This window comes from Bos indicus x Bos taurus, chromosome 3 (assembly GCF_003369695.1).
Source record: "Bos indicus x Bos taurus breed Angus x Brahman F1 hybrid chromosome 3, Bos_hybrid_MaternalHap_v2.0, whole genome shotgun sequence".
NCBI lineage: Eukaryota > Metazoa > Chordata > Mammalia > Artiodactyla > Bovidae > Bos > Bos indicus x Bos taurus.
This window is the reverse complement of record NC_040078.1, coordinates 113494090-113515693: the sequence shown is the minus strand read 5'-3', so window position 1 is coordinate 113515693 and position 21604 is coordinate 113494090. Positions and strand designations below refer to the sequence as shown.

The 21604-nt window shown below is 42.6% G+C and overlaps 3 pseudogenes; all 3 read right to left on the bottom strand.

Annotated features, from left to right (window-relative positions):
- Window positions 1-2230: 2230 nt before the first annotated feature.
- Window positions 2231-3580, bottom strand: LOC113890193 (annotated as a pseudogene).
- A 3434-nt stretch (window positions 3581-7014) lies between these two features.
- Window positions 7015-12453, bottom strand: LOC113890190 (annotated as a pseudogene).
- A 2758-nt stretch (window positions 12454-15211) lies between these two features.
- LOC113890189 lies at window positions 15212-17546 on the bottom strand (annotated as a pseudogene).
- Window positions 17547-21604: the final 4058 nt, after the last annotated feature.

The following is a 21604-nucleotide window of genomic DNA, read 5'->3' as shown; positions in this document are numbered from 1 at the left end:
TGCTGCAGTTCATGGGGTTGCAAAGAGTCAGACACAACTGAGTGACTGAACTGAACTGAGGCTTCAACACTATGTGAACCAAAAACTCCAGATGTGCAAGCTGAATTTAGAAAAGGTAGAATAAGAGATCCAATTGCCAACATCTGTTCGATCATAGAGAAAGCAAAAGGGAATTCCAGAAAAACATCTATTTCTGCTTCACTGACTACGCAAAAGCCTTTGACTGGATCACAACAAACTGAAAAATTCTAAAAGAGACGGGAATACTAAACCACGTTACCTGCCTCCCAAGAAACCTGTATGCATCTCAAGAAGCAACAGTTAGAACTGGACATGGAACAACAGACCTGTTTCAAATTGGGAAAGGAATACATCAAGGCAGTATAATGTCATCCTTCTTATTTAACTTAGATGAAAATACATCATGCAAAATGCAAAGGCTGGATGAATCACAACCTAGAATCAAGATTTCTAGGAGCAATATCAACAACCTCAGATATGCAGATGATACCACTCTAATGGCAGAAAACAAAGAATACTAAAGAGCCTCTTGATGAGAGTTAAAGAAGACAATGAAAAATCTGGCTTAAAACTCAACATTCATAAAACTAAGACCATGGCATCCAGTCCCATCACTTCATGGCAAATAGATAGGGAAAAATTGGAAACAGTGACATGTTATTTTCTTGCATTCCAAAATCATTGTGGATGTTGACTAAAGCTTCAAAAATAAAAGACACATGTTCCCTGGAAGAAAAGCTATGACAAACCTAAACAGAGTATTAAAAAGCAGAGACATTACTTTGCCAACAAAATTCAACAGAGTCAAGCTATAATTTTTACAGTGGTCATGTATGGATGTGAGTGCTGGAGCATAAAGAAGACTAAGTACCGAAGAATTGATTGTGCTGGAGAAGACTCTTAAGAGTCCTTTGGACTGCATGGAGATCAAATCAATCAATCCTAAAGAAAAGCAATCCTGAATATTCAATGGAAGGACTGAGCTGAAGCTGAAGCTCCAATACTTTAGCCACCTGAAGTGAACACCTGACTCATCGGAAAAGACACTGATGTTGGGCAAGATTGAAGGCAGGAGGAGAAGGGGACGACAGAAGATGAGATGGTTGGATGGCATCACCAAGTTAATAAACATGATTTGAGCAAGCTCCATGAGATAGTGAAGGACGGGGAAGCCTGCTGTGCTGAAGTCCATGGGGTAACTTAGCAATGGAACAACAGCAACAATTCAGGATTAATATAAGAAGACTTTGAAATGATGAGGAACACAGTAGTTCCCACCATGGAAATGTGGGGTGTGATGATGGGGCTGGGGTAGGTGTGGTGATGAGGTCAAACCCTTCCTCTCTGAAACTCAGTTTTCTTCATTACTGTGCCCTCTGCTACTGTGTTCATAGGCTCAGTTTTTCCTCCTCTCCAGCTCTGCCCCCCCCCCCCAGGCCTTTTACGATCTCAGTGTCCCAAGTTGATGACCCATCTGGCATGCCTCTAACTATGTACCTCCCCGCCACCCCTCCAGACCCCAACTCCTGGTCACAAGATTTCTGGTCAGCACAGGTCCATCTCTGAAAAGTTGAACTCAATTATTTCTTTCTCTCATAAGAGAGAGCCCAACTTCTGTCTCCAATATTGTCTCACTTCCACTTAATTTATTCAACCTCTCTGAAACTTCTGCTTCCTTTCAGTGTTTAGATTTCCAGTGACCACACCTAAGACCTTTCCAAGACAAAACCACGATAAACTATCAGAACAACAAATGCAGTTTGCCAGTTCTTTCCTTCTCCTATTGAACACCCTCAAGCAAAACCCATGATGGATGGATTCACAGCTCAAGCTCTTGGCTCCTACTAGATTGAGAAAACTGCACGACCATCACAACAGTGCCTTTACAAAAAGGCAGTCATGGTTGAGCCACGCAATTCTTTCTCAGACTGAATACGGACCCTCAACCCTGCCTCTCAATCCTCTCAAAGATCATCACAAGCCTACACTACCCTCCTGGAGCACTTTAACAATGGATCTCACCAAAGAGTGTTGGAAGGAGAATGGGAGGTAGCAATCTTTAGAAAGATCAGTAGATAAGTGAGCATGTGCAAGTAGGTTATTTTTAAAAAATATGTTCCACTTGGGAATTCCCTGTCAGTCTAGTGATTAGGACCCACCATTTCACTGCAAGGGCCTTAGGTTGCAGTGTGGTGAAAAAGTTTTTTAAATTTTTTTATGAAAAGATTGTGCTCCACTGGGAGCACTGATTGAGCAAAAGCAGCAGTACACACCTGAGAACCTGAGGTTTCCTGTTGGCACAGTTGATGCCCCCAGCGAACACCATGTTGGGCATGATCGGCCGCGGGTAGTCCGTCACAAAGTCTCCTCTGAACAGCCACACGGATCCAGAGGCAAGAATCTCCCCCAGTGACACCTCTCTCTGAAGAAGCTCAGAGGCCATACGTGCATAAGGAGTGAAGGTAACCAGGCAAATGTACTTCAGGCCCAGAGGGTAAAGCATGTTCTTGACCCTTTGGAAGAATGTCATGTGGTCTGGATTCCTTGTTAATAACCGAGGAACATATGAGAAAGGGTTTGGGCATGCTGTGCCCTCAGCATCTAAGTCACAGGGAACAGAACGCAAAAAAAACACAGCAGGAATGGACAGGTATTTAGCCATCACTGCCCCAAAATAGGGTCTGTTAAAACCATATCAAAGGAACTGGCATTCAGGTCTCTGATCAAGTCCTCGTTATACAACAGTGCCTCACAAGACCTTGCAAAGAGCAAAGACACATTTTTCAAAGATGCTATAGTTTCCAGAAACATTGTTACAAAGTGTACTTTTTTAAAAAGTAGACGTACATGAGTCATCAGGAAGGAATCATATTTGTCCTGTGTGTAGGGAACGGCGTACGTTTTTGTGGTGAAAAAGTCCTCTGCCTTGACGCGCACATTGACCTCCGGAACAACAACCACTGTTTGGTGACTTCTGGCGTGGAGCTCCCGCACGGCCTCCCGCATGCTGAGCCAGTGGCTGCCCTCCATGGGGACCACCAGCACCTTCCCAGCCTCGGTCCAACGCCCGGCGCACAGACAGAGCAGGAGTCCAGCCGGCACCTGCCGCCGAAGCTGCAGTCCCAGGGCCATCTCCGCACAAACCAGAAGCTACTGAGTCTCTGGTCAGGCTGTGCTGCCTATATTTGTTCCCTTATCTTATTGTATCATCAAATCACTTAAGCAAAATGGCATGTCATTGGAAGGCAGCATGCCCTCCGAACAGGATAAGACTATGCCTGTGTTTCATCACCTTTGATTTTACCCAGGGAAAGATCACATCCCCTTACCTTGGAAAATCTCCTCTGACTCTGCTGCTGTCTCTGGAGAACATTCTAGTTCACTCTCTTGTTCATCCAAGACTCGAAGCAAGACTGCCTGTCCATTCCCTTGGTCACCTCCTACCTCTCTGCTAGGGTTCCCTGGGGCTGGACTGAATGCTGAAGAGTCACCTATGCCCTGTTTTCTTGTGTTCCAAAATCACTGCAGATGGTGACTGCAGCCAAGAAATTAAGGACATTTGCTCCTTGGAAGAAAAGTTATGACAAACCTAGACAGCATATTAAAAAGTAGACACATTAATTTGTTGACAAAGGTCCATCTAGTCAAAGCTATAGCTTTTCCAGTAGTCATATATGGATAAGTTGGACCATAAAGGAGGCTGAGCACCAGAGAATTGATACTTTTCAACAGTGGTGTTGGAGAAGGCTCATGAGGGTTTCTTGTACTACAAGTAGATCAAACCAGTCAATCCTAGAGGAAATCAGTTCTGAATATTCATTGGAAAGACTGATGCTGAAGCTGAAGCTCCAATACTTTGTCCACTTGAAGAGCCAACTCATTGGAAAAGACCCTGATGCTGGAAAAGATTGAGGGCAGGAGGAGAAGGGGACGACAGAAGATGAGATGGTTGGGTGGCATCACTGACTCAATGGACATGAATTTGAGCACACTCCAGCATATGGTGAAGAACAGGGAAGCCTGGTGTGCTGCTGTCCATGGAGTCCCAAAGATTTGGTCACAAATGAGCAACAAATGGCTGATTCCTGTGGAGGTATGGCAGAAACCACCCAATATTGTAAAGCAATTATCCTCCAAATAAAAATAAAATAAAAAATTTTAAAACTACAATGAAAAGTCACCTCACACCATTAGGATGACTATCATAAAAAAAAAAGAAAAAAAGCCAACACCCAGAAAACAAGTCTTGAAGAGGATGTGGAGAAACTGGAACCCTGGCGTACTGTTGGTGGGAATGTAAAATGGTGCAGCCACAGTTGAAAATATATCCAGCCCCTCAAAAAATAAATAATAGAAATACCAAATGATCCAGCCATTCCTCTTCTAGGTATATACCCAAAAGAATTGAAGGCATGGTCTCAAGAGGTATTTGTACATCCATGTTCATAGCAACATTATTCACAACAGCAGAAGGTAAAAGTAACCCATGTTCATTGGCAGATGAATAGATAAGCCAAATGTGCTCTATCTGTAAAATGGAATACTATGCAGTCTTTTAAAAGAAGGAAATTTTGACAACATTGCTGAACCTAGAGGAAAGGAAAGTGAAAGTCGCTCAGTTGTGTCCGACTCTTTGCGACCCCATGGACTATACAATCCATGGAATTCTTTAGGTCAGAATACTGGAGTGGGTAGCCTTTCCCTTCTCCAGGGGATCTTCCCAACTCAAGGATCGAACCCAGGTCTCCTGCATTGCAGGTGGATTCTTTACCAGCTCAGCCACAAGGAAAGCCCTAACACAGATACCATAAGCTAAGTAAGGAAACACAGTTCACTTAGGGGATTGGAAATGGTGGTGTTTTTTCTGCTATAGTTAGGGATATAAATCTAGACTAGGATAAAATAAATGTAGAGGCATGCAACATCATGCATGGGAAGATCTAACTCTCTAACACTCTTGATTTTGCCCCATGCTAAGCTACACATGTAGTGACAGACCAAGTACAATGTCACTGGGGTTTGTAATATTACAAAAAAATTTTTTTCAATCCACCTAGAAGCATGTGAGGCTTCTGATAGGAGTAGTTCCTATCAGACCAATACTACCAAACATATGCATCAGCCAATGTTTGGATAAACTTTTCAAGTTAAAAGAGATAGACTTCATATATATGGTAAGTTATTTTTGGAAAATTGCAAATAATATTCAATAGAGAAGGTCTTTTCAACAAATGGTGCTTGGAAAACTAGATGTCTGAATGTAAACAGTGCATTTGGACACTTACAAATGACATATAAAAGTTGAACTCAAAATGGATCAAAAACATAAATGTAAGACTGAACACTATAAAACTCTTAGACAAAGACATATGACAACATTTCACTATCTTGTATTTGGTGAAGATTTCTTGAAAATTACAACAAAGCATAGCTCATAAAAAAACAACACATTGGACTTTGAAAATTTTTAAGTGCATGTATTAAAAGATATTATCAACAGAGTACAAAGGCAAACCATAGAATGGAAGAAAATATTTACAAATCATATATCTGATAAGGGATTAATATATCCAGAATATATAGAGAACTCCTATAACTCAACAACAACAAAAAGACTTGATTCAAAAATGGACAAAGGACTTAGACATTTCTTGAGAGAATATGTGCAAATGACTAATGAGCAATGAAAAAGATGCTCAATATCATTAATCACTAGGGAAATCAGATATCACCTTACACCATTAGGAAACTGATCATTTAAAAAAAAAAAACAGAAAACAGGTCTTGAAGAAAATGTGGAAAAATTAGAACCCTCATGTACTGGGAATGTTATGGTGATGGGAATGTAAATGGTGTAGCACTCGTACATCAATGTAATGTACAAGTGTAACATACAATGTGTAATGTACAATAAAATGTACATCCCATCTGTGTAATGATGATGGGAATGTAAAGGGTGTAGCCACTGTGGACATAGTATGGAAGGTCCTCAAAAAATTAAGAACAGAAATACCAGGTGATCCATCCATTCCACTTCTAGGTATACACAGAAAAAAAACATTGAAAAAAGTCTCAAAAAGGTATTTGTACATCCATATTCATAGCAGCATTATGCACAACTATAGAAGGGAAAGCAACCCTTTCATTGGCAGATAAACAGATAACAAGTTTGGTCTAGCTATATAATGGAATATTATTTGGCCTTAAAAAGGAAGGAAATTCTGACAACATGATTGAACCTAGAGGACAAGATACTAACGGAAATATGTCAGTATCAAATATGAAAATATTGTATGACTCCACTAATATGAGGTACCTAGAGAAGTCAAACTTATAGAGACAGGAAGTAAAATGGTGGTTACTACAGACTATGGAGTGTGGGAAACTGCAGAGATGTTGTTTAAGGGGTATACAGTTCCAGCTTTTCAAGATGAAGAGTTCTGGAAAATGGTTGTACAACAATATGACTGTAATTAACACTACTAAACTGTACACTTGAAAATGGTTAACAGGGCAAATCTTATGTTAGAGGTATTTTATCACAATTTAACATTGTTAAAAAGCAAATTTTATGAGGAAACACAGCAGGCATAAACCTGTGTGCAACAACCCAGCAGCTATATGTTAAAGTAAAAACTATTAAAAATTCCAAAAGCAAATTGAGCAAAATTCAGTTAAATGAAGATATATTTTAAGACATCATTTTCAGAATTGGGCACATTGAGCTTTCTTTAATAAAAAAAATTGAAAATGTACATCTTTGGACTTATCTATGAAACATTGTGTGTGTGTGTGTGTGTGTGTGTGTGTGTGTGTGTGCGCACACGCTAAGTCACTCACTTGTGTCTGACTCTTTGCAACCCCATGGACTGTAGCCTGCCAGGCTCCTCCATCTATGGGATTTTCCAGGCAAGAGTGCTGGAGTGGATTGCCATTTCCTTCTCCAGGGGATCTTCCTGACCCAGGAATTGAACCTGGGTCTCCCGCATTGTGGGCAGACGCTTTACCGTCTGAGCCACCAGGGAAGCCCTAATATGCCATAGATATGATTCAAAAGTGGCACTTTCCAGTGCAGTGTTTTGGGGTAAAATGTAGCTCCCCAAAAAGGCTACTGTCAGTATCTATATCACCATGATGATCTCTATTTGCCTTCTGCCTCTCTGGGATGCTCTTCTAAATCATCAGGTGGGTCTGATCCAGGCTCCTTTCAGAATATTGTTTATTCCCTGGGTCTTAGAGTGTGTGAGATTTTGTGTGCACCCTTTGAAAGTGGAGTCTCTATATCCTATAGTTCCTTGGCTCTCCAAGCGGAGGAGGCACAGTATAATCAAGACCAATACACCTGGGCAGATGATCCACATATAGAGGATAATTATAATTGCTGAGGCTTTCCCTAAGGAGTAAAGCCTATGAACCCACACTGAGCCTCCCAGCTTGGGGTCCAGAACCAGGAAGAAGAGCTCCCAGAATACTGGGCTTGGAAGGCCAGTGGGGCTTACTTTTACTTTCAGGAGAGTCAGATATGACTGAGCGACTTCACTTATGCCATATTAGCCTTAGGACCCAGCCCCACCCATCAGCCTGTCAACACCAGTACTGTGTTGCCTCAAGTATAGGAGATAGTTGAGTGGAGACACAAACTGGCTCACTAACAGGACGACTGTCTTAAGACTTGCTGAGATCCCAGCTACCTGGGACATGGACTCATCCACCAGAAGCCCCAGGACCTGGCCCTGTCCTCCAGGGGGCCCAGGGTGTGGAATCACCTACTAGTGCACTAGCTCCAGCCCAGGGAACTCTGGGCCGCAGTCCACCCTCCAGCATGCTGACACCAGGTCCATCCCCCAGGCCTTACAGCAAGACACTCCGGGACCCAGTAACCAGCGTGTCACCATTAGATATATATGGAGAGACAGATACGGCCACAACAGAGGAGCACCCGAATGCAAAAAGCAAGCATTAACAGACATAAAAAGAGAAGTTGACAGCAAACAACCGTATTAGTGTACTTTAAAATTCCACATACATTAATAGACACGTCATTCAGATAGAAAATCAATAAGGGAACACTGGCCTTAAACAACACATTAGATCACTTAGCTTTAATCAACATACATAGACCATTCCATCCAAAAGCAGCAGTAAACACATTCTTTTCAAGGGAACATGGAACGTCCCCCGAGATAGATCACATGTAAGGCCACAAAACAAGTCTCAGCAGATTTAAGAAGACTGAGATCACATCAAGCACATTTTCCAATCATGATGTTATGAAACCAAAACTCAACTACAAAGAAAAAACTGGAAAAACACAAACACATGGAGGGTAACCCATGTACAACAACCAATCAATGGGTCACTGAAGAAATAACAAAGGAAATTAAAAATAACCCATGTACAACAACCAATCAATGGGTCACTGAAGAAATAACAAGGGAAATTAAAAATAACCCATGTACAACAACCAACCAATGGGTCACTGAAGAAATAACAAAGGAAATTAAAAATAACCCATGTACAACAACCAATCAATGGGTCACTGAAGAAATAACAAGGGAAATTAAAAATACTTGGAAACAAATGAAATTGAAAACTCAATAGTCCAAAATCTGTGGGAAACAACAAAAGCAGTTCTAAGAAGGAGGTTTATAGCAATACAAGTGTACATCCAGAAATAAGAGAAATCTCAAATACATAACCTAACCTTATACCAAAAGTAAATAAAAGAATATATGAAATCCAAGACAGTATACAGAAAAAAATACAAATAAGAGCTGAAATATAAAAGCTAAGTGAAATGAAGAACTCTTTCTTTGAAAAAATAAATAAAATTGATACACCTCAATTTTCTGAAACTTCATCCAGATTTATCAGGAGAAAAAGAGAGACGGTCAAAGTAAATCAAATCAGAAATGAAACAGAGAAGGCACAACCAACACCACAAAAATGTAAAGGATCATAAGATCTTTTTGTGAACAACAACAAACCAAAAAATGAACAAGTAGCAGACATGGACAGATTCCTAGAAATGCACAATCTCCCAAAGCTGAACCAGGAAGAAACAGAAAATAGCAACAGTCTAATTATTGTTCAATTAGTATAAAAAGATTCAACAAAAAATGAAAAAAACCAAAAACATTAAGAGACCAAAAGTCGTGAAAGTTAATATAAATTCACTGCATGTGACATAGATGGGCAAAATCATGATTAACTTGGTGGGTTAAGAAACAACTGCCCCCAAGGGTCTTATTTCAATTAAACCCAAATATTCAGGGTTAACATAAGAAGACTCTGAAACTATGGGGAAAGCAGTAATTCCCATAATGGAAACTTGGGGTAGGGCGGACTGAGCTGGGGTAAGTTTGGTGATGTGGTCAGAATGCTTCCTCTTTGAGACTCGGTTCTCGGCATCACTGTCGCCAGCTCCACTGTGCTCTTAGGCTCAGCTTTACCTCCTCTCCAGCCCCCACCAGTAGCCTTGATGACCCCAGTGTCCCAACTGAAGATCTACATGACATGCAATCCAACGCTGTATGACACCATGGTTTTCTCCAGACACCAACACCTAGTCAGAAGACTTCTGGTCAGCACAGCTCCATCTCTGAAAAGCTGGGTCTATTATTCCTTTCTGTGATCACAGAGAGCCCAAATTCTCTATCCAGCATTGTCTCACTTCCACTTAATTTATCTGATCTCTCTGAAACTTCTGTCTCCTTTGGGTGTCAGGTCTCCTGTGATCACACCTGTCTCTTCCGAGACAAAACCACTAAGGATTATCAGGTCAGTAAATGCAGGTGGCCAGTTCTCTCATCCTTCAGTTGAATACCTCAGTGAAAAATCCCTGATGGATGGATTCACAGCTCAAGTTCTCTGCTTCTACTCATCTGGATAAAATTTCACACAGTTATAACAGTACCTTTACAAAGGACAATCATGGTTGAGTCACACCATTTCTTACCAACCTATTATTGCCATTACCTCTGCCTCTCATTCCTCTCAAAGACTATTACAAACTTTTACTACACTACTGGACATACTTTAACAACTTATCTCACCAAAAATTGCTAGAAGGAGATTGAAAGTTAGAAATCCTTAGAAAGATCAGTAGATAAGAAAGAACCTGGAAGTAAGTTTTTTTAAAAAATATATATATTTCACTAGGGAATTCTCTGGTGGTCCAGGTTTGGATTCCAAGCACTCACTGCCAAGGGCTTGAGTTCAATCCCTGGCAAGGTGAACTAGAATCCCACAAGACGTGTGGCAAGGCATAAAAATTTTTCTTAATTTTTTCATTAAAAATAATGTGTTCCACTTGAAACATTGATTGAATAAAAGCAGCAGTACAGACCTGAGATAACTGTTTCCTGTTGCCACAGTTGATGCCCCCAATGAACACCATGTTGGGCATGATCGGCCGTGGGTAGTCCATCACAAAGTCTCCTCTGAACAGCCACACAGATGCAGAGCCAAAAATCTCCCCCAGCGACACATCCCTCTGAAGAAGCTCAGAGGCCATATGAGCATAAGGAGCAAAAGAAAAATGGCAAAGGTACTTCAGGGTCAGAGGATAGAGCATGTTCTTGACCCTTTGGAAGAATGTCATGTGGTCTGAATTCCTTGTTAAAAACTTAGGAACATAAGAGAAAGGGTTTGGGCATGCTGCGCCCTCAACATCTAAGTCACAGGGAAGGAAACGCAAGAAAAACACAGCAGGAATGGACAGGTACTTAGCCAGCACTGCCCCGCAGGGGTAAACAGGGTCCGTTAAAACCACATCGAAGGAACTGGCATTCAGGTCTCTGATCAGGTCCTTGTTATACAGCAGTGCCTCACAAGACCTTGCAAAGACCACAGATGCATTTTTGGTAGCTTCAATAGTTTTCCAAAACATGGTTAGAAAATTCACTCTTTCAAAAAACGTATTAAAACTGCCCATCAGGAAGTAATTAAAATCATCCTGGGTGTATGGAATGGCATAGGTTTTCTTGATGAAAAAGTCCTCTGCCTTGACGCGCACATTGACCTCTGGAGCAACGACCACTGCCTGGTGACCTCTGGCGTGGAGCTCCCGCACGGCCTCCCGCATGCTGAGCCAGTGGCTGCCCTCCATGGGGGCCACCAGCACCTTCCCAGCCTCGGCCCATCGTCCGACGCACAGACAGAGCAGGAGTCCAGCCAGCACCTGCCGCCGAAGCTGCAGTCCCAGGGCCATCTCCACACAAACCAGAAGTTACTGATTCTCTGGTGGGGCTGTGCTGCCTATATTTGTTCCCTTATCTTTATTTTATCATCAAGTCACTTAAGCAAATTGCATGTCATTGGAAGGTGGTGTGCCCTCTATACATTAATCATTATAAGGTAAGTCTATGCCTTTTTTTCATCACCTCTGGTTACACCTTGTGGGAAAGATCCCTTCCCCTTATCTTGGAAAAACGCCTATGACTCTGCTACTTGCTCTGGGGAGCATTCTAGTTCACTCGCTCGCTCTTCATCCAAGACCCAGAGCAAGGCTGTGTCGGCAGAATCCCTTGGTCACCTCCAACCTTTCTTCTAATCAACTTCTTTTGGGCTGGACTGAACTCTAAGCGGTTACCTGCGCCCCAGCCCCCACCCAGATCTTCTGCTGATTTTGACCTTATCTGAGAACTCTTTAAACTCTTTTACCCCAATTCATTGGTGAATTTGGAGCACATCCAGGGAAATACATGATATTACTAAGACAGCTTTCTCTCAGTAGGGAGGGGACACTGGCTGTCAATTTTTCTCCTGGTCCACCCTGGGACACCTACTGCAATGTTCGGGGGAGAGTCTTTTGATTGGAGCAGATGTCAAATATAGAAACACCTGCAGTATAATGGCTGTTGGACAATTTTGTAGCTACTTCATGGAATAAGAGCTACTGTAATCTAAAAGTATCAGTGGGCAAGATAACCCTTAGCAATGACACACGGGGGTCAGAGAGGGCCAGCCCCCAATGTCAGTTCACCCTAGGACAGGAGCGAGCACTCTCCCGGCCTCAGAGAAGGCTCTCTGAATTTCTCTTATGATGCTGATGATGTTAATCTTCCACTACTCTATTTAGGAACTGGGGTGTACATGAATCTGGACCCCTAGTACACCATATACTCTGTGTTCAGATTTTTCTCCAAGGTCATTTACAGACCTAAGTCCTGATAAGGATAGATTCTTCAGAACTGAGGGGCTCCTGAATTTGTGGGAGCCTTCTCAGGTGGGGCCTGTGCAACAGATTGTGTCTCAGGCCCATGATGTAGCCCTGCTACAGAGACTGATGCCCACATGTGCTCAGCAGGACACGACATCTCCGTGTCCTGTCCACCCTGGGGATGATAGGGGCAGGCTCCCTGTGCTGCCCAGTGATCTCTCTCACTGAGCACCCTCTTATGCATACATCAGTTCAGATCAGTTCAGTCGCTCAGTCGTGTCCAACTCTTTGCGACCCCATGAACCACAGCACGCCAGGCCTCCCTGTCCATCACCAACTCTTGGAGTCCACCCAAACCCATGTCCATTGAGTTGGTGATGCCATCCAGTCATCTCATTCTCTGTCATCACCTTCTCCTCCTGCCCTCAATCTTTCCCAGCATCAGGGTCTTTTCAAATGAGTCAGCACTTTGCATTAGGTGGCCAAAGTACTGAAATTTCAGCTTCAGCATCAGTCCTTCCAATGAATATTCAGGACTGATTTTCTTTAGGATTGACTGGTTGGATCTCCTTGCATTCCAAGGGACTCTCAAGAGTCTTCTCCAACACCACAGTTGAGAAGCATCAGTTCTTCAGTGCTCAGCTTTCTTTATGGTACAACTCTCCCATCCATACATGACTATTTCAAATACCATAGCTTTGACTAGACGGACCTTTGTTGACAAAGTTATGTCTCTGCTTTTTAATATGCTGTCTAGGTTGATCATAGCTTTTCTTCCAAGAAGCAAGCGTCTTTTAATTTCATGGCTGTAGTCAACATCTGCAGTGATTTTGGAGCCCAGAAAAATAAAGTCAGCCACTGTTTCCATTGTTTCCCCATCCATTTGCCATGAAGTGATGGGGCTAGATGCCATGATCTTAGTTTTCTGAATGTTGAGCTTTAAGCCAACTCTTTCACTCTTTTCTTTCACTTTCATCATGAGACTTTTCAGTTCCTCTTTGTTTTCTGTCATAAGGGTGGTGTCATCTGCATATCTGAGGTAATTGATATTTTTCCTGGCAATCTTGATTCTAGCTTGTGCTTCATCCAGCCCAGCGTTCTCATGATATACTCTGCATAGAAGTTAAATGAGCAGGGTGACAATATACAGCCTTGACATACTCTTTTCCCTATTTGGAACAAACCAGCTGTTCCATGTCCAGTCCTAACTGTTGCTTCTTGACCCGCATACAGATTTCTCAAGAGGCAGGTCAGGTGGTCTGGTATTCCCATCTCTTGAAGAGTTTTCCACAGTTTATTGTGATTCACACAAAGTCTTTGGCATAGTCAATAAAGCAGAAGTAGATGTTTTTCTGGAACTTTCTTGCTTTTTCAATGATCCAACAGATGTTGGCAATTTGATCTCTGGTTCCTCTGCTTTTTCTAAATCTAGTTTGAACATCTAGAAGTTTATGGTTCATGTACTACTGAAGCCTTGCTTGCAGAATTTTGAGCATTACTTTGCTAGGATGTGAGATGAGTGCAATTGTGCGGTAGTGTGAACATTCTTTGGTATCGCCTTTCTTTGGGATTGGAATGAAAACTGATTTTTTCCTGTTACACCCACTACTGAGTTTTCCAAATTTGCTGGCATATGGAGAGCAACACTTTCATAGCATCATCTTTTAGGATTTGAAATAGCTCAACTGGAAATCCATCACCTCCTGTAGCTTTGTTCTTAGTGATGCTTCCTAAGGCTCATTTGACTTCGCATCCAGGATCTCTGGCTCTAGGTGAGTGATCACACCATCATGGTTATCTGGGTGATTAAGATCTTTTTTGTGTAGTTCTTCTGTGTATTCTTGCCACCTTTTCTTAATATCTTCTGCTTCTGTTAGGTCCATACCATTTCTGCCCTTTATTGAGCCCATCTTTGCATGAAATGTTCTCTTGATATCTCTAATTTTCTTGAAGATATCTTTAGTCTTTCCCATTCTATTCTTTCCCTCTATTTCTTTGCATTGATTGCTGCAGAAGGCTTGCTATTCTTTGAAACTCAGCATTCAGATGGATATATCTTTCCTTTTCTCCTTTTCCTTTAGCTTCTCTTCTTTTCTCAGTCCATGGAATTCCCCAGGCCAGAAAACTGGAGTGGGTAGCCTTTCCCTTCTCCCAGGGATCTTCCCAATCTTGGGATCAAACCGAGGTCTCCCACATTGCAGGTGGATTCTTTACCAGCTGAGCCACTAGAAAAGCCCAATCTAGCTCTGTACACCCCCACATTTTTCTCCAGACACCAACTCCTGGTCAGAAGACTTCTGGTCAGCACAGCTCCATCTCAGAAAAGCTGGATCTGTTATTCCTTTCTCTGATCATAGAGAGCCCAACTTCTCTGTCCAGCATTATTTCATTTCCACTTAATTTATTTGACCTCTCTGAAACTTGTTTCCTCTGGGTGTTAGGTTTCCTGTGATCACACCTCAATCCCTTCCAAGACAAAACCACTAAGAATTATCAGGTCAATAAATATATTTTGCCAGTTCTCTCATCCTTCATTTGAAGACCTCAATGTAAAATCCCTTATGGATGGATTCATAGCTCAAGTTCTCTGCTCCTACTAAGCTGAAGAAAGTTGCACAACAGTTACAACAGTACCTTTACAAGGGACAATCATGGTGGAATCACACCATGTCTTGTCAACCTGTTACTGAACATAATCTCTGCCTCTCCTTCCTCTCAAAGTGAAAGGACAGTGAAATTAGCTCAGTCGTGTCCAACTCTTTGCACCCCATGGACTGTCAGGACTGTAGCCTGTCCATGGACATCTCCAGGCCAGAATACTGAAGTGGGTGGCCGTTCCCTTCTCCAGACGGTATTCCCAACCCAGGGATCAAACCCAGGTCTCCCACATTGCAGGCAGATTCTTTACCATCTGATCCACCAGGGAAGCCCCAGAATACTAGAGTGGGTAGCCTATCCCTTCTCCATCAGATCTTCCTGACCCAGGAATCAAACTGGAGTCTCCTGCATTGCAGGTGGATTCTTTACCAGCTGAACTAACAGGGAAGCCCCCTCAAAGACCATCACAAACTTTTACTACACTACTTGAGGCATTTTAACAACTTATGTCACCAAAGGCTACCAGAAGGAATTTGAAGGTTAGACTCTTTAGAAAGAACAGTAGATAAGAAAGAAGCTGGAAATAAGTTGTTTCCTAAAAATACATTTCACTTGGGAATTCCCTGGTTGACAAGTGGTTAGGACTCCAAGTGTTTACTGCCAAGGGCTTGGGTTAAATCTCTGGTGGGTGAACTAAGATCCCATAAGATGTGAAGCATGGCATAAATTTTTTTTTAATTTTTTCATTGAAAATAATGTGTTCCACTTGGAACACTGATTGAACAAAAGCAGCAGTACAGACCTGAGATAATGGTTTCCTGTTGCCACAGTTGAAACCCCCAATGAACACCATATTGGGCATGATCTGCCATGGGTTGTCCATCACAAAGTCTCCTCTGTACAGCCACGCAGATGCAGAGCCAAAAATCTCCCCCAACAACACCTCTCTCTGAAGAAGCTCAGAGGCCATATGTGCATAAGGAGTGAAAGAAAAATGGCAAAGGTACTTCAGGGTCAGAGGGTAGAGCAAGTTCTTGACCCTTTGGAAGAATGTCATGTGGTCTGAATTCCTTGTTAACAACTTAGGAACATAAGAGAAAGGGTTTGGGCATGCTACGCCCTCAACATCTAAGTCACAGGGAAGGAAACTCAAGAAAGACACAGTAGGAATGGACAGATACTTAGCCAGCACTGCCCCGCAGGGGTAAATAGGGTCCGTTAAAACCTCATCGAAGGAACTGGCATTCAGGTCTCTGATCAGGTCCTTGTTATAAAACAGTGCCTCACAAGACCTTTCAAAGGCCAAAGACAGATTTTTCGTAGCTGTCATAGTTTTCCAAAACAGTGTTAAAAAATGCACTCTCTCAAAAAACATATTAAAACTGCCCATCAGGAAGTAATCAAAATCATCTGGGTGTATGGAATGGCATAGGTTTTCATGGTGAAAAAGTCCTCTGCCTTGATGTGAACGTTGACCTCCAGAGATAGGACCACTGCCTGGTGACCTCTGGCGTGGAGCTCCTGCACGGCCTCCCGCATGCTGAGCCAGTGGCTGCCCTCCATGGGGACCACCAGCACCTTCCCAGCCTCGGCCCATTGCCCGACACACAGACAGAGCAGGAGTCCAGCCAGCACCTGCCACCGAAGCTGCAGTCCCAGGGCCATCTCCACACAAACCAGAAGGTGCTCCGTCGCTGGTGGGGCTGTGCCACCTATATTTATTCCCATATATTTATCTTATCATCAAGTCACTTAAGCAAAATGGCATGTCATTGGAAGGCGCTGAGCCCTCTGAACATTAATCATTACAAGATAAATCTATGCCCATGTTTCATCACCTCTGGTTTCACCCAAAAAAAGATCACTCCCCCTTATCTTGGAAAAACTCCTCTGACCTACTGCTTCCTCTGGGGAACATTCTAGTTCACTCTCTTGTTCTTCATCCAAGACCCAAAGTAAGGCTGTGCCTGCCCATTCCCTTGATCACCTCCTACCTCTCTGCTAACCGTTTCTCTGGGGCTGGACTGAACACTGAGGAGTCACCTCTGCCCCAGTCCCCACCCAGAACCTCTGCTGAATGTGACCTTATCTGGGAACTCTTTAAACTCTTTCTCCCTATTCATGAGTGAACTCAGAGCACCTCCAGGGAGATATTAATACATGACATTGCTATGATAGCTTTCTCTTAGCAGATAGGGGATGCTCACTGTCCATTTTTTCCTGTTCAACACTGAGACACCTCTTGCAATGTTCAGGGAAGAGTCTATTGGGACAGCTGTCAAACATCCAAATATCTGGAGAGATCCTTAAGAAAGAGAGCTGAAGAGTTGGTTAATTCTGTTTCCACTTCATGGAATTAGAATTGCTGTTATCTAAAGTGTCAGTGATTAGATTGGTTAGTTTCTGTGATTATGGTTTCAGTCTGTCTGCCCGCTGATGCCTTCTCTCAGTGCCTACCATCTTACTGGGGTATCTCTTAACTTGGATGTGGGGTGTCTCTTCATGGCTGCTCCAGCAAAGTGCAGCCACTGCTCCTTACCTTGGAGGTGGGGGACGTGGAGAATCTCTTCTCAAGATTATCTCCAATCTAATCACATGGACCACAGCCTTGTCTAACTCAATGAAAACTAAGCCATGCCTTGTAGGGCCACCCAAGATGGATGGGTCTTGGTGGAGAGTTGTGACAAAATATGGCCCACTGGAGAAGGGAATGGCAAACCACTTCAGTATTCTTGCCTTGAGAACCCCATAAACAGTATGAAAAGGCAAAATGATAGGACACTGAAAGAGGAACTCCACAGGTCAGTAGGCACCCAATATGCTACTGGAGATCAGTGGAGAAATAACTCCAGAAAGAATGAAGAGACGGAGCCAAAGCAAAAACAACACCCAGTTGTGGATGGGACTGGAGATAGAAGCAAGGTCCGATGCTGTAAAGAGCAATATTGCATAGGAACCTGGAATGTTCAGGTAAGTTCAGTTGAGTCACTCAGTCGTGTCCAAATCTTTGCAACCCCATGAACCGCAGCGAGCCAGGCCTCCCTGACCATCACCAACTCCCGGAGTCCACCCAAAGCCATGTCCATAGAGTCAGTGATGCCATCCAACCATCTCATCCTCTGTTGTCCCCTTCTCCTCCCGCCTTCAAACTTTCCCAGCATCAGGGTGTTTTCCAATGAGTCAGCTCTGTGCATCAGGTGGCCAAAATATTGGAGTTTCAGCTTCAACATCAGTCCTACCAAAGAACACCCAGGACTGATCTCCTTTAGGATGGACTGGTTAGATCTCCTTGCAGTCCAAGGGACTCTCAAGAGTCTTCTCCAACACCACAGTTCAAAAGCATCAATTCTTCTGCTCTCAGTTTCCTTTGTAGTCCAACTCTCACATCCATACATGACCACTGGAAAAACCATAGCATTGACTAGATGGACCTTGGTTGACAAAGTAATGTCTCTGCTTTTTAATATGCTGTCTAGGTTGGTCATAACTTTCCTTCCTAGGAGTAAGTGTCTTTTAATTTCATGGCTGCAGTCACCATCAACAGTGATTTTGGAGCCCAGAAAAATAGCCACTGTTTCCCCATCTATTTGCCATGAAGTGATGGGACCAGATGCCATGATCTTAGTTTTCTGAATGTTGAACTTTAAAGCCAACTTTTTCACTCTCTTCTTTCGCTTTCATCAAGAAGCTCTTTAGTTCTTCACTTTCTGCCGTAAGGGTGGTGTCATCTGCATGTCTGAGGTTATTGATATTTCTCCCAGCAACCTAGATTCCAGCTTGTGCTTCCTCCAGCCCAGCGTTTCTCATGATATACTCTGCATATAAGGTAAATAAGCAGGGTGACAATATATACAGCCTTGACATACTCCTTTCACTATTTGTAACCAGTCTGTTGTTCCATGTCCACTTCTAACTGTTGCTTCCTGACCTGCATATAGGTTTCTCAAGAGGCAGGTCAGGTGGTCTGGGATCCCATCTCTTTCAGAATTTTCCAAAGTTTATTGTGATCCACACAGTCAAAGGCTTTGCCATAGTCATAAAGCAGAAATAGATGTTTTTCTGGAACTCTCTTGCTTTTTCTATGATCCAGCAGATGTTGGCAATTTGATCTCTGGTTCCTCTGCCTTTTCTAAAACCAGCTTGAACATCTGGAAGTTCATGTCCATGAATCAAGGCAAATTGACAGTGGTCAAACAGGAGATGGCAAGAGTGAACGTCAACATTTTTTGGAATCAGCGAACTAAAATGGACTGGAATGGGTGAATTTAACTCAGATGACCATTATGTCTACTACTATGGGCAGGAATCCCTTAGAAGAGATGGAGTATCCATCAGAGTCAACAAAAGAGTCTGAAATGCAGTACTTGGATGCAATCTCAAAAACGACAGAATGATCTCTGTTCATTTCCAAGGCAAACCATGCAATATCACAGTAATCCAAGCCTATGTTCCAACCAGTAACGCTGAAGAAGCTGAAGTTGAATGGTTCTATGAAGACCTACAAGACCTTCTAGGACTAACACCCAAAAAAGATGTCCTTTTCATTATAGGGGACTGGAATGCAAAAGTAGGAAGTCAAGAAACACCTGGAGTAACAGGCAAATTTGGCCTTGGAGTACAGAATGAAGCAGGGCAAAGGCTAATAGAGCTCTGCCAAGAGAACACACTGGTTATAGCAAACACCCTCTTCCAACAACACAAGAGAAGACTCAACACATGGACATCACCAGATGGCCAACACTAAAATCAGATTGATTATATTCTTTGCAGCCAAAGATGGAGAAGCTCTGTATAGTCAGAAAAAACAAGACTGGGAACTGACTGGCTCAGATCATGAACTCCTTATTGCCAAATTCAGACTGAAATTTAAGAAAGTGGGGGAAACCACTAAACCATTCAGGTATGACCTAAATCAAATCCCTTATGATTATACAGTGGAAGTGAGAAATAGATTTAAGGGATTAGATCTGATGGACAGAGTGCCTGATGAACTATGGATGGAAGTTCGTGACATTGTACAGGAGATAGGGAGCAAGACCATCCCCAAGAAAAAGAAATGCAAAAAAGCAAAATGGCTGTCTGGGGAGGCCTTACAAATAGCTGTGAAAAGAAGAGAAGTGAAAAACAAAGGAGAAAAGGAAAGATGTAAGCATCTGAATGCAGAGTTCCAAAGAATAGTAAGAAGAGATAAGAAAGCCTTCCTCAGCGATCAGTGCAAAGAAATAGAGGAAAACAATAGAATGGGAAAGACTAGAGATCTCTTCAAGAAAATTAGAGATACAAAGGGAACATTTCATGCAAAGATGGGCTCAATAAAGCACAGAAATGGTATGGACCTAACAGAAGCAGAAGATATTAAGAAGAGGTGGCAAGAATACATAGAAGAACTATACAAAAAAGATCTTCATGACCCAGATAATCACGATGGTGTGATCACTGACCTAGAGCCAGACATCCTGGAATGTGAAGTCAAGTGGGCCTTAGAAAGCATCTCTACAAACAAAGCTAGTGGAGGTGATGGAATTCCAGTTGAGCTATTTCAAATCCTGAAAGATGATGCTGTGAAAGTGTTGCTCTCAATATGCCAGCAAATTTGGAAAACTCAGCAGTGGCCACAGGACTGGAAAAGGTCAGTTTTCATTCCAATCCCAAAGAAAGGCAAAGCCAAAGAATGCTCAAACGGTCAGTGTTCATTCCAATCCCAAAGAAAGGCAAAGCCAAAGAATGCTCAAACTACCACACAGTTGCACTCATCTCACATCCTAGCAAAGTAATACTCAAAATTCTCCAAGCCAAGCTTCAGCAATACGTGAACCATGAACTTCCAGATGCTCACGCTGGATTTAGAAAAGGCAGAGGAACCAGAGATCAAATTGTCAACATCTGCTGCATCATCAAAAAAGCAAAAAAGTTCCAGAAAAACATCTATTTCTGCTTTATTGACTATGCCAAAGCCTTTGACTGTGTGGATCACAAAAAACTTTGGAAAATTCTGAAAGAGATGGTAATCCCAGACCACCTGACCTGCCTCTTGAGAAACCTATATGCAGGTCAGGAAGCAACTGTTAGAACTGGACATGGAACAACAGACTGGTTCCAAATAGGAAAAGGAGTACATCAAGGCTGTATGTTGTCATCCTGCTTATTCAACTTATATGCAGAGTATATCATGAGAAACGCTGGGCTGGAGGAAGCACAAGCTGGAATCTAGGTTGCTGGGAGAAATATCAATAACCTCAGATATGCAGATGACACTACCCTTATGGCAGAAAGTGAAGAACTAAAAAGCCTCTTGATGAAAGTGAAAGAGGAGAGTGAAAAAGTTGGCTTTAAAGCTCAACATTCAGAAAACTAAGATCATGGCATCCGGTCCCATCACTTCATGGCAAATAGATGGGGAAACAGTGAAAACAGTGGCTGACTTTATTTTTCTGGGCTCCAAAATCACTGCAGATGGTGACTGCAGCCGTGAAATTAAAAGACGCTTACTCCTAGGAAGGAAAGTTATGACCAACCTAGACAGCATATTAAAAAACAGACACATTATTTTGTCAACCAAGGTCTGTCTAGTCAAGGCTATGGTTTTTCCAGTGGTCATGAATGGATGTGAGAGTTGGACTATAAAGAAAGCTGAGAGCAGAAGAATTGATGCTTTTGAACTGTGGTGTTGGAGAAGACTCTTGAGAGTCTGCAAGGACATCCAACCAGTCCAGCCTAAAGGAGATCAGTCCTGAGTGTTCATTGGAAGGACTGATGTTGAAGCTGAAACTCCAATACTTTGGCCACCTGATAAGAACTGACTCACTAAGAACTCAGTGACCC